General features: G+C 34.9%; 1 pseudogene; it reads right to left on the bottom strand.

The window, feature by feature from the left end:
* Nucleotides 1-10,238: 10,238 nt before the first annotated feature.
* Nucleotides 10,239-11,036, bottom strand: LOC125499403 (auxin-binding protein ABP19a-like; annotated as a pseudogene).
* Nucleotides 11,037-11,687: the final 651 nt, after the last annotated feature.

The raw sequence follows: 11,687 nt of genomic DNA on the forward strand, positions 1-11,687 counted from the left end.
AATGATGGATATATTGGTTGCTATGAATTATGGACGTTGATTATTATAATTTTATTAAGTGGCTAAGTTGTGAAAAATATCATTTGAACTAAAGACGTTCATGTTAATGTTAATGTGGTTTTTTGATGTGCCATAACTATTAAAATATATTAATCACGTAAAGTGGAAATAATATTGAGGGAATAATCCTGTGGACTTGGATCCTCCATAGGTGATGAACAATACTTGATTTTATTCTGTTACAACTCTTTATTGTCTTCCTCCTAATACTATTGGTGCGCATTGCGGATACCCATTAGATTAGAGAGGGGTGTGCACACTAGGGACGTTCGGCAAAACGATATTGGCCATTGCTCTTAAATTATTGGGTGACGACCCATGTTGAAGTATGGTTACTGGGATTAGTCCCGGCCTACTGACGTTCGATTCCCTCTAATAATTAAATTTGACGTTGTGTGCATCATATAAACTTGGAGATATAAATTGATTAAGTGTGTTATATACTTGTTTGTATTACGTTATATATGTCTGTTTATGTTATACTTGTCTGCATTGTATTATATTTGTATGTATGTTATAAAAATTATTTTTAAAATATAACTATTATTATTATTATTTTACGAGATGGAGTTGTAATTACTTAGCTTTCGCTAATTTTTGTATTTTTGTTTTTCTTTGCTCTTTTCCTATTAATATTGTGCAGGTTGGTGAAAGGGACTACATTGCAGGAATGAGTGAATTTATAGTTTTTAAGTTCACCTAGTTTAATAAGCACTACAATACTGTCATTTGAGATTGTTTAGTTTTGTTTTGGTATAAAGTAGACAACTTAGTTTGGTTTATTTTGATACTTTGGTTTGTGAGTAAAATTTTTATTTCTAATAATTAGCCTTGCATTTATTTTGAACAATAGATGCGGCGGTAACACCCTAAAGGTTTGGTCAGATATTTTAATGAAAAGTGAATATTTTATAAAGTTTTAGAACCAAAGTTTTGGGGTGTTACATATTTAGGGAAAACCAAGGACTATGGTTTATCCTACAGTGGATATCCTTCGGTTTTAGAAGGATATTCGGATGCAAGTTGGATCTCTAACAAAGAAGATCACTCTTCTACAAGTGGATGGGTATTTCTACTTGGGGGAGGTGCTATATCTTGGGCTTCCAAGAAACAAACTTGCATAGCGGATTCCTCCATGACTTTGGAGTTTATCGCTTTGTCTTCCGCAAGCAAAGAGGCGGAGTGGTTGAAGAATCTCATGATTGAGATTCCTTTGTTGCCAAAACCGATATCGCCCATAGCGATTCATTGTGATAACGATGCTGCTTTGGCAAGAGCATATAGTCAAGTTTATAATGGTAAGTCAAGATACATTGGTGTGCGGCATAACTACATCCAAGGACTTATCAAGGATAGTGTAATCACTGTTGACTATGTACGTACAATGTATAATCTAACGGATTGTTTTACAAAGGCCTTGGCTAGAGATAATGTAAAGAGGATGGCAATCGGTTTAGGATTGGAGCCCCTCGAGAATCACGAATGAGGGAATCTTAACTTAACGCCCAATATGACGTTGGGTCTTAAGTTCAATAAGATTAATTTCTTCATTTAGATGATTGTAGAACTTTTATTCATCCTAAGTTTATAGTTCTATAACTGTGTTGTATAAGGAGGTTGTATAACTTAATAGGTCTCTTGTTTATGCTTTTCACAGTAGCATGTATTTTAGAGATCTACCTAAGTAAGTGTGAAGTTTAGCCACTTCAAGGAGCTATTGGGGCATAGCTTTGATACACTTATGAATAGATATGGACACAAGGCTTTATGTGTCGGTTTATAATGAGTTTAAGTAAATTTATCGTGTGTGTATAGTATCTTCGGGTTTCCATTATGTATTGAAATTGGTTCAATCGTTATCGACACCAATTGGATACGGATACTTGGAATGTGTACTTTACTATATGAAAGTTCAAGTTTTATACACTTTCATTTACGCATGAGATGTTTGTGTTTGATGGTGTTTAGTGCTTATTATCTTTTAGAATACTCTAAATGGGGGAGGATTGTTGGATAATTTAGAGTATTTGGTTGATTGAATTCATGAAACGTATAACTTGAATTACATGGTTATGGTGTCGTTGTTCAAGTTACGTTAAGTATACACATAGGTTGTTTATGGTAGAGTAAACAATGAAGTAATCGTAAAGGAATGCAAGGAAATCAAGAGGCTGGACATTGCTCGCTGAAACAAGGAAATCACGAGGCTGGGCAGAAGAGTGGCCGCGACTCGCGACCACTGTCGCGGCTCGCGACAGGCTCTCTGTCTCTGCGTGAATGTTGTGTGCAACGAGCAGTTTTTGACGGTTACTTGTGTGCGTGTATAAGTGTGGCTTTGTACCACAGATGAAGAGAGATAATTTTCAGAATATAACTCTCTCTAAAAGCACTCTCTCTCAAGGTCTTTGAGAACATTGATCATCAAACACAAAATCAAAAAACTTATTCTCATTTTTACAAGATTCATACGAGCGTGACTCTTGTTATTCTTCTTTGTATCTCGAAATTAAATTCCGTGCAACCCGTGCTTCGTATAGGGTCGGAATATCACTTTTGGGAAAGTGTCTACACACGCCTAGAAAATTCATCATTCATAGTAATCATCTTCTTCACCCTATTACAAGTTCTAACAAAATTTTGCTCAACAAAATTAATATCCCTTGTATAGTGAACAAAATTTTATAAGCTTCTCAAATAATTCATGTTAGTAATGGTGATGAACTGAGTTTAGCGATTTATAAAGTCCATGTGCATGATACATAACTAACATCTTATTTTTGGGTTTTTTTTTTTTTTATGTTAATCTTACAACTAAGTATTAGTATATATTTAAAACAATCTAAGCTAGGGGTGTTCATGGGTGGTTAACCTAATTTCGGCATGGTAGCCGGAAGTATCGATTCGCCATATTTGCGAACCGTAACCGTTCAAACTGATAACTAGGGGTGTTCATAGAAAACCGAAACCGAAAAACTACTGTACCAAAATACCAAAAAATCAATCTAAGTGGGTGGTCACCGTACTGACAAAAAGTTGTAACGGTACGGTTACCGAACCGATAAAATTAACGGTTAAACAATACAGTAACGGTTATGATTTTTGAGTGAACGGGTAACCGAAATACTGAAATATGTTTTTTTCTCTATTTAATTGTTGTGAAACATTTTCAAACAATTACATTAAATTCTAATATTTTTTTTCTAAGTTACAACAATTAGAGGAAGTAAACTCTAGTACTAATATAAACACTATAATTAGGAATGGAGTGAATTCTTGGTGTTAGTTATGTTTTTCAATGGATTTATTATCCACTTTACAATAAATTTTATATTATAGTATATATAATATTATAATATATGCACAAAAAAAATTGAAAATATATATGTTTAAGTAAAATATATTAGTATAACTTAAATAACGGTTAGTCGTTAACCGAAAGACCGTACCGAAAAACCGGTTAACCGCTTAGCTGGTAACCAGTTTAAACATCTGCGGTTACGGTTCACAAAAAAAGCGAATCGAAATCTCCGGTTACCGAACAGAAATGTTATTTTGGGACAGTTAATCACCTATCAACACCCCTAACGGTAACTGCATAAACGCTTAACTAGTTTTTCGATACGGTTTTCCGGTTAACCATTAACCGTTACTCAAGTTTTATCAAATTATTTTACTAATTTTATATATCAAATTTCAAATTTTCCTCAACATAAATAATATACCATTAATACCAAGATTTTTCTATAAAAGACAATCATCTCTAAAAACATTTCACACCATACAATATAATGAATACATATCTCAAAGTTCTGAGAAAATAAAAGCACAAAAATCTAAACTATTACAAGTTGGTAGTTCACAGTGAGTAGTTCACACTCATCTCTAAACTACGACAGAGAGTAGTTAATCCTTATAATCATCTTCGAAATAGAAAAGCAACATCAACGCACAAACTTACACAGCTGATAATGGAAAAACTAGGTCGTCACTAGTCTCCTAAAATCAAACAAAACCTAACTAAATCACTAAACTAGGTAAAGTGATAAGTAAGGGTCGAAATCCACATAGACTAAGGAACACCAAAATGTGTTGATAAAACTATAAGCTAGGCCGGAATCAAGTCGGAAATTGTCAATAACCAACTAAGAACTACGAAAAAGCTAAATATCAAAGATAACTAAAGTTAGGAGATGGGATTAACACCAACTAATCATGAAATAGGCATAAAGAATATCAAACATAGAGATAATATCGAACATACTTGAATTAGCTATTGACCCAACACAACTCACCATCCTCTCATAGGCGGAGAAATCCTCAAAGACATCAAATAAGGACTCTCATCCATTACTAACATATCCCGAGGTTCAAGGTAACCCAAGTCAATAATAGAAATCAATAGGTCACACTCTCATGCCAACCTAAATCAATCAACTCCATCTAATACGACATTCAAGTGATCAAAGAGAATGCAACATAGATTATAAGAGCTAAACAAGCAATAATTTAATCACACAAATCTCTAAATCCAATTTCAAATGCCCAATTCAATCATGGTTGGGTTTTCACCCAAACCCTAACCAACAAACTACTCCATAAATACAAAAATGAGGACTTTAGAGAAATTAAACTTTAATAACATGATAATAATCATTAATCTAACATTAAACTAAATAAATAAATCATAAATAATTAAACTAATCAAGAACAACTAATCTAAGAAAAACAATGAAAATAAAACAATAAAAGAGGAGAAAGAGTAAGAAATGCTCATTGATTAATGGTTGAAAGTTTCGATACAAATGTCACCCTTGACCTACAATCTTCCATCTTTCTTTGAGTTTTCTCCCTTTTCTTCCTAAACTAATCTATGGAGGCTAAACCCTCTTAAAATCCTAAACCTAAGAGTGGTGAAAATAAAACTAGGCTAATAAAAAACTCTCTTTCTAAAAAGATGACTTAAGATATTTATACTCCTCCTAATAAAAAGGAAAGAAAGAAAAAGGAGAAGAAAATAAAAACAAAGAATGAAATAAAAGGAAAATGGAAAGAAAAGAAAAGAAAAGAAAATGAAAGAAAACGTGTGTGAAGTTACTGAAGTATACAGGGGAAAAAGAAAAGTCAAAGAAAGAAAATGAAAAAGGTTCAAAACCCCCAAAAGCATCAGACCTCATTTCCTATTTATCGTCTTCTTCGCGGTGCATCATCACTCATCATCCATGGTCCATCATCATCGTAAATCTTCATCAACATCATTCACCATCGTCTATCCTTCGCTCAAGAAATCATGGCCGTTTGATTCTTCCCAATGATTTTTTTCCATAAATTAGATCCAATAAATCACAACCCTTGATTTGTTTAATGAGTCTTTAAGCACGTTTCTTTGAGCGCCCGCTCCGTGATCGCTCATGGGCGCTCATAGTTTCTGCCTACCATTCTGTTTTGTGGTAAATTCAAATGGAGCGACCGCTCCGTTTAACAGAGGAGCGCCCGCTCCCTTTTGGCTTGGACGGATTGCGGAGGTGGTGTCTGACGTGGGTGATGGTGGTGCTGCGGTGGAGTGATGGGCAGCAGTTGAGTGGCTGCTTTGGTGTATGTGGGTGGAGGAAGATGGTGGTGGTAGTGTATGGGGGTTGGGATGATGTGGTGTAGGATAATAGTCATGGTGTGGTGTAGGATATGCCTTGTACATGATAATTCCAAATTGCACATTATAGCTCCAACAAGCTCACCTACAAGCACAACCAAACATGGAGGGAGAAACGAGACATGTACAAATAATAATAACTAAAAGGAAAGAAAAATAGAGAATTAAACTAAACAATCTATAAATTAACAAAACAAAGAAAATACATAATATGAAATTAAGAGCTAAAAGCTAGTAAAAATAACTAAAAACTCCAATTAAACTGCAAAATATAAAAAGAAGAAATAAAGACTAAACTAGGTAGAAATTTATGAAAATAACTATGAAAATAATGTAAAAACTACTCCTAAAAGTGACATAAATGTCACTTATCAACAGCCGATCAAAACTGCTAGTATTCAGATTTGCAAACAAATAATATCAAATTCCTACTTCAAGACTGTTGCTCGAAGAGGGAGACTTGAAGTGCCGTTGCTGCTCAAAGTCGAAGATGGCCAAGAGACTCGAAGTGTTGTTGCTCGAAGTCGAAGATAGCCGGGAGAATCGAAGTGATATTGCTCGGAGATAGGAGACTCGAAGTCGAAGACCACGAGAGAGAGAAAGTGAGAGTATTGAAGTGATGATGAGAGTCGAAAATGGAAATCCCAATTCTGCTTCATCTTTTCTCAGGAAACTCAAAGAGGAAAGTTAGGGCTTAGAGAGTTAGAGCTGAATCTGATGACTGATGAAGTGATGAGAGTCAATTACTCTATCTTGGACTTTTGGGCTTTCTCATAATTTGGACTTTTGGTTTTGGGCTTACTTATGGACTTACGTTTTCTCACATAAGTGAGTCTACAGACTCTACACTACTTAAAAAGTAATAATTAATTAATATAATTATTATAAAAAATTATATAATAATAATATAAAATAAATTTATTCGGTTTTTCGTCAACCGTTTTATAGAAAATCATAATCGTAACTGTACTATTTAACCGTAATTTTTACCGATTCGGTAACTGAATTGTTTAATCCCAAATTTTCCGGTTCGTTGATCGCGGCATCGTCCATTTTAACCGGTTTTCTAGTATTTCGGTACGGTATTTCGTTTTCGTTTTCGTTTTTTTTAACACACCTTACATGCTTAAATAATATATTTTGAATCTGGTGCTATTCACAAGTTGTGGTTTAGTAATAATTTCATGTTTTGTATTGTTTTTTATATTTTAAATATCTTTGACATGATTAAATGAAAAATATTAAGAATCCATTGTTGAAAAATATAATTATTTCCCCAGCTTGCGACTCCCTTCCTTTTTATATAAATGCTCCATTTCTCCTTGTATAATTGACAATGGCTAACTTTGACTATTATATTATTCATTACTAAATGTTCACAAAAAATTAATATTTTAAAAATACACGTCGAAAACAATTCAAAAACATCTTGTATGCTAAGAAGATCCTTAACCATGAAAAAAATGGTTCATGATCAGGGCACATTTTTGTTTTTGCTTAATAAAAAATATAAGTAATGTTCTTACATGATCCAAGTGTAACAGTTGAAAATATATGGGAACTCTTGAAAATTTTGGTATCCATCTAAATTTCCTTAAATATCGTTTATGTATTTGTTATTCCCAGATAATTAATGAGGGCCAAAAGGTCATAGAAATTAAAATAAAAAGCTCTAATGTATCTGCCATTTTTTTTTTTGCGTGAAGGTAACTTTCATATCTATAAAAACAAAAGAAACAACTATCAAAGTAATAATTGAAAATTTCTATTTGATCATATTCATTATCTATGGAGATATAGTTATATACTTAAATTCACCTTAAAAAAAAGTTATACAGCTATACATGTTCATTATTACATATTACATATTCCTACTTCCTTTTACACTCCCTCTCAAGATGAGAGTGGGAAGGTATGAGCACTCCCATCTTGCCTAAGAATCTGTTGTACTGATGGACAGGAAGAGCCTTGGCGAGTACATCAGCACTATTTGTAGCACTACCTAATGGGTCTTCGTAGCAGAACATATATACCTTGCAATTATTGCAACTTAAAAATTGTCCAAATTCCAAAAGCTCCTGCTTCTGAAGCATGTCGACATATAAGTTTTGTTTCATTTGTTGAACATAAGAAGCATGCAGTGAGATGTAGTAGTTGATATGTTAACTATACCTTGAATTATTTATTTAGTGTTAGGATCGGGTTTACGTCCATCTATTTAGGTTAATCAGTATGATATTACTATGTAAACCCTATTATTAACCTTTGCTTCGTAATTATTCTGTAATTTGTACTCTCTTTCAAACCTAATAAAACCGTTTCTCTTATGCATGAGGACTTAGCTAACACATTGTTAGTGAACCACGTGTCGATTGTTCATTGTTGTTTGTTTTGTTAATTGCATCTGTCACATTCAACATGCTAAGACATAGAGTCTAACATCAACATGATTGCATCGATCCTGTCGATTGTTCTGATTCGTGTGTTCTTGCCGCGAACTTGGTTTATGCTTATTTGCAGTGGCTTCTAAGACCTGCTGCATAGTGTTGTAGTGTTGTTATCGCTCCTGACAGATCATACCCATCTGGTCGTAGGGGTGGCAATGAGATGAGACAACTCGCGAGTTACTCGAGATTGACTCGGTCAATACTCGACTCGAGTGAGCTCGAATCGGACTCGAGCTCGACTCAATATGTTGGTGAGTCGAGTTGAGCGACTCGATACTCGACTCGGAAACTCGTGAGACGTTTGAATACCCAATTATCAATAGGAAAATACCTAAATTCAACATTTTCCTACCTTATTGCCGCTTGTAACATGAGACACTTGCAAGCTACTCGAAATCTACTTGGGCAAAGCTCGACTAGGTCAATGCTCGGCTTCGTCAAAGTTCAGTCAAAACTTGGTCAAAATTCGACTCAACTCAAACTCTAAATGCTAACGAGCCAAGTCGAGCTAGCTCAAACTCGAACTTGGCTTGCATCATTGTCACCCCTAATTAGACCTGGCAATCAGACCAATCGGATCGGATTCGGACCGGACCAATTCAGATCGGATCATTTTCGGATCAAGTTACATTCGGACTAGGATCGGACCGGATCGGACCATTTCGGATTGGGTCATCGTTCGGACTATTATTTCGGATCGGAATCGGACCGGACCAATTCAGATCGGACCGTTTTCGGATCAAGTTACATTCGGAACGGAATCGGACCGAATCGAATCGTTTCGGATTGGGTCATCATTCGGACTATTATTTCGGATCAGAATCGGACTATGGTGGAATGAATGGAATACTTATGCCAATGATTTTTTTATATATATAAAAAACGGGTAAGTTTCGGGTATTTCGGATCAAAGCCTAATCGAAACCAATAATTTCGGATCGGTTTACCTTCGGGTCGGATCAGTTTTAGATCGGGTCGGATCGGTTTCGGATCGGGTAAGATTATATCGGATCATTCGGATTTCGGATGAGTTTCGGATCAAGATTATTTCGGATCGGGATTCGGACCGGATCGGGACCGTTTCGGATTCGGATCAAGGTTCGGACCGTCTCGTTCGGACCCAGATCGGACCACGGATCGGATATTTCGGACCGGATTTTCGGATCAGGACCAACTTTGCCAGGTCTACCCCTAATCCGGCCTCTCATTCCCCTTTGCACTTCAGTTTGTACTGAAAATGTGCACATAACGATGTGCATTACAAATTAGCGCATTGCTACCAATTTGGAGCTGGAACATAGGCCAATGGCCGCATTCTAGGATGTTGGAGATAGGTTCTTGCTGCCACTTATAGGAGTTTGGTCATTGTTGTCATTATCCTTAATATCTCTTCTTAATTACAGTATTACAAGTTAACTAATAGCCGTATTCTTTTCTACATCTACATTCTAAAAAAAAGATAAATTCAAAAAAAGAAAAGTTGAATAGAACATACCCTATTCGTGCAACGGAGCAATATAACTAATAATAATTAATTAAAGTTGTTAAAATTGATATTTTAGATTAATCCAAAATATTATATGATAACATTTGTATTTATATATTAGCTCTGAAATGCGGTTGTATTTCTTAAATAATGCAAAATTTAACATTCATGTATTTCAAAACAGATGTAGTGCTCAAAAAGTTTGAATTAAGTTTGGACTTTGTACTCAAAGTGGATGAACCCAAATCCTGTTTGACATTCTTTAGATTCAAAATCTGAGTGCAATCTAGTTCAAACTTTTTAATACACTCTACTCCAAAAGGTTTTGATTGAATTTGACTAAATTTTGAACTTTTTTCAATTCGTTTATATGTTACTACTAACAAGAAACAACTCCATATTCGAACAAACTACAAATATTCTGTCACTCTCGGTGTGTTTAATGTGCAATGAGATGGCAAAGATTTTATCCTGGATTGTGATGGAATGACTATATAATAGAAGTATATATTATTTTAGAACAAATGATTTTATTTATTGGTGAATAACGTACTACAAGACATACTTTATACACTCAAAGCGATAAATATGAAAGAACTGAAACAAGAAACACATGTTGTCATCATATATTTATTGAGCAAACAAATAAATTGAATTTTCGGTAATCTATAAATTAAAGGATAACTCAAATAAAATTTTAAGCAGTGCCAAATGCCCTCTTCATCCTCATCACCTCTGCATTACTTAGAAGAGTGATTTGTTGAGCTATGTCAGCAGGTAAATTACCACCAAATAAGGAGTTCATAGTGAATTGAATTGCTGGGTTTGCACCATTCAAACTAACAAATGCGGTAGCTGGGGTTGTACCAATTAACTTGAAAATGAAGCATGGCTTGTGGGAAAATCATAACATCTCCAACCTCAAGTCTTCTGTAGTATGCAGTGTTTTGTGTCAATGAATCCCGCAATTATTGACCCTCTTGACACGATTAGAATTCTGATGTTCGGTGTGAGTGTACAGGTATAACTCCACCGACACCAAAGTCTAACCTTGCCATAGAAATACCTAGACCATTCAAAGCTGGGAATTGATCAACAAATGCAAGAGTTACGTTGTTTCCTGGTACATTTGTGATGGTTCTGCTACCACGGAAGCCAGTGTAAACAAAGTCATCTGTTGTTAGAGTAGCAGGATCTCTACAAGCATATCCTTCTGGTCCCCTTGGGAGACTACGATCTGCTACGCAAAAATCAACTTCTATTGCATGAGAGAGACACACCAAGAGAGAAAAGGTGAAGAAAACTACAAGGTTATTCATTTTGCAATTAATTGTGCTAGAATTATAAGAGCCCAAGAGGTAGATTTGCTAAGGGGAGTTTTGTTACTTGCTTTGTGTTTTTCTTGGATATGAGATATGGTAGCCAAGATTGGCACCCTATATATATAGAGATACTCATCCTTTGTCAACCAAAGGCGACTACTAGACATTTTTTTATTCCGGTGCAAATTAGTTGCTCAAGCCATAAGTCAATTTTCACACAACTCTTCAAGATTTTAGAAAAAAGCCTCCGTTTGATCAAGTGGGCTTTAATTTTGTCTTCAACTATTCAACAATAGTAGTCAGTAACCGAAAATAAAAAATTCAATTAGACGCGTTGTGCAAAATGCCGAGCTTAATTAATTGAAATTTTGAAAATAACATATTGCATTTCAGCTATATGGAAAATTCATAGATGGTGGGTGATTATTAATTATACTCTTGCATGGATTGAATATAGCACATGATCTGCATAGTGTTTTTATCAATGGACTCGGTATTACTGTATCTTCTTATGTGTTTCTTGTATTTGTCTATAGTTTTTTTTACTGCTATTATTACGTAATTAGTTTCTTGTACTTTTCTCCATGTCTTGTATTTTTTTTTATTAGGAAATTAAGTCAGTCCAAGGACTAGCCTCTACAAGGCTACTAGCCTGTAGGAAACACCAATGCATTGGCTGGTAAGGCATGCATAGCATGCTAAGGAAATACCCCAGCATAATGCCG

This window comes from Beta vulgaris, chromosome 7, assembly GCF_026745355.1.
Source record: "Beta vulgaris subsp. vulgaris cultivar EL10 chromosome 7, EL10.2, whole genome shotgun sequence".
Classification (NCBI taxonomy): domain Eukaryota; kingdom Viridiplantae; phylum Streptophyta; class Magnoliopsida; order Caryophyllales; family Amaranthaceae; genus Beta; species Beta vulgaris.